The 3,035-nt window shown below is 32.1% G+C and overlaps 1 pseudogene; it reads left to right on the forward strand.

The window, feature by feature from the left end:
- The first annotated feature begins 1,627 nt into the window (after positions 1-1,627).
- Positions 1,628-2,120, forward strand: LOC118013122 (annotated as a pseudogene).
- Positions 2,121-3,035: the final 915 nt, after the last annotated feature.

The raw sequence follows: 3,035 nt of genomic DNA on the forward strand, positions 1-3,035 counted from the left end.
AGTGAAAATACCCAGGCTATCTCTTTTATTCTGCTCTTTAGTTATGACTAATGTTGTTAATTTGATGTGTAGGCTTCTACAACTTTTTTCTCATGTGGTTACAAATACTTTTTTCATAAATAACATCAAACGTTTATATTATCTATGATTTACCTTTTTACCTAACCACATAGTATAAACATCATTTCACATTAGTACTTATGAACCTATTTCATTATTTTTACTTTTTAAAAATTAAATCCCACATAATGAATAAACCACACATATGTTGGCATTCCTTATAGAAAGATTTTTTTCCTCATATTTAAATAATTCAAACAACATGACAAACAAGTGCTTTGAACATGTAATCATTGTAATTATGTATTAGCACTACTTTGGTTTAGACTCCTAGAAGTAGAATTGCTAAAGCAAAGAGTTTATACTTTTTAATAAACTCTAAAACTATTTCAATTATGATCTCACTATCAGTGTATGAGAAAAACCATTTTTTGACAACTCAGTGTTTCTCAATACTTTTATTTGCTGAGAAATAAAATTTGAATTTTACTTTAAATTCCCTATTTTGAATTTCTCTGATTATGAAAGATATTGATCATCTTTTCTTATGTTTATGTCTGTTTTAAATATTTTCTGTAATGAATATCCTATTCATATCCTTAGCATATATTTTTTATGATACAGATTTTTAATATTGATATGTATATATGTTGACATTAATATTTTGTTTATTATGTACAGATAATTTTCTTTGTCCTGTACTTTTTTCTTTTGTTTGATTTATTTGTCCTTGCAAATTTTTTAATTTATATAATATAAAATCATATACATATATAATTTTTAGTGTAGAAAAGATTACTGTATACACATATAATACATGCAAAGTGCATATGTGTAATTTTTACTGTTGCAATTTGTTTGGTTAGATTTATATGATAATCTTAAATTTGACAGAACTTGATTAAATTCAGAGGCACATGATTGAATATAGAAAAACCTAACCTAAAGATGTGTGGGATACAATTTCTCTTAACATTAGAGTTCCTATGAAACTCTTAGGTTTTTGGTTTATATGCATAAATCATTATGAAAAATGGAATATATTTATGGCACATTTATTTTTTAACTTTCTGATTTTCAATATATAATACAATATAAATAAGTAAATTAATGCATAGAAAAATCATTGGTTGAAAAAATAAAAAGAAAAACCATTGGTGGGAAGTGTTTTCATGTATATTCTTGGGATCTTTCCCAAATTTTGATTCAGTTTGCCTAATAGGTCTAGGAATTTATATTTTAACAAGCACCCTGGACCTTTTTTTTTTTTTTTTTTTTGGTATACATCTCTAGAAATTTCTAACTTACACACAGTTTTGATTATTAATGAAATTACATTAGCTCTGGTATAAGCAATTAAAAAATAATTGTATAAAATGTGTATTCAGAAGAACCCGGCCAGACGGCGAGCGTGGGAGAGAGCCAGAAACCAGTTGGAGCCGAAGTCCTGTCATTGTAGGAGAGAGATTGCCATCCCCTTCCTTCCTGAAGGAGGGAGAAAAAAACTTCTGCTCCGTTGACCAATTGAACAATTTACACTGATCCAGAGGAGGATTCTTCAGCCACTATGTCAACCGGCACAGATGTTTCTCTTTCTTCATAGGATGAAGATCAGGTATCTAAACTTATCCGAAAAGCAAGAGAAGCACCGTTTATTCCCATTGGAATGGCACGGTTTGCAGCAATCGTTGCATATGGGTTATATAAATTGAAGAGCAGGGGAAATACTAAAATGTCTGTTCACTTGATCCACATGCGTGTGGCAGCCCAAGGCTTTGTTGTGGGAGCAGTGACTCTCGGTATGGGCTATTCCATGTATAAGGAATTCTGGGCAAAGCCTAAACCTTAGAAGAAGAGAAGCTGTCTTGGTTTTGTTGGTGGTGCTTGCTTTAGCTAGGCATCTCATATTGAGTTTATATGTTTATGTTGAAAATAAATCGTTTGAATGGGTCACACAATAACACAGTAATTTAAATATTGGCTTCCTTTCTTGCAGGCTTGATTTGCCTGGTAACCAAATTACTAGTGACCAGTTAACTAGCTAGGTCATTCAACGGAGTCAAATTAGAACAAAAGAAACATGTCACTTATTATTTTTTTTTAAAGATTTTATTTATTTATTTGACAGAGAGAGACACAGCGAGAGAGGGAACACAAGTAGGGGGAGTGGGAGAGGGAGAAGCAGGCTTCCGGCAGAGCAGGGAGCCTGATGCGGGGCTCGATCCCAGGATCCTGAGATCATGACCTGAGCCCAAGGCAGAGGCTTAACGACTGAGCTACCCAGGCGCCCCAACATGTCACTTTTAAATGTACTTGATAGTGATAAAATATGCTCCTTCTTAAACTCTTCTGATAAAATCAGTTATAAAGAGGACAATTTGCCAATCCTGAGTACTTGCTGCAGAATATCACATGCTTTTGATGTTATGTAGGAATCCCATTTAACTTTTTTCTGCTTGTTTTGCAGACTGATTGAGTACTGCAGTTTTTAGGGCTGGTTGGCTCTTAACCCTTTCAGAACAGTGCATGGAATATAATATAATAAGCTTCCCCACAACCGAAAATAACGTGTATTTAAACCAAACCTAAAGAAGCCGATAACAGCTGCTTAGAAGTAGTATTTATTTCGGAATCACACTTGTAAACATGAGAATAACTTAACTGTGGATCCCAGTTTAGCTTTTTTTGTAATTGCAGAGTTATATTTATGCTGCTGTTGTATTAGAATAATTTTTAAATGTTATCTTAAAATAGAAATGTGTATTTTAAGTACTAATGCAAAGGTTAAATGAAAAAACACTTTTTAAATGTATGAAGTTTATTTTCTCTGTAAGAATCATAAATGTTAACAAATTACCTATAATTGAAGTGATTAATGATTTATCAGCAAGGTGGTTTGGTCAGACATTATACACAAACTTTGGTATACTCCAGAATGCTTTATTACACTTGTGAAATTTTCTTGTCTAACCTGA

This window comes from Mirounga leonina, unplaced genomic scaffold, assembly GCF_011800145.1.
Source record: "Mirounga leonina isolate KUSES-001 unplaced genomic scaffold, KU_Mleo_1.0 Mir_153, whole genome shotgun sequence".
Taxonomy (NCBI): Eukaryota; Metazoa; Chordata; class Mammalia; order Carnivora; family Phocidae; genus Mirounga; species Mirounga leonina.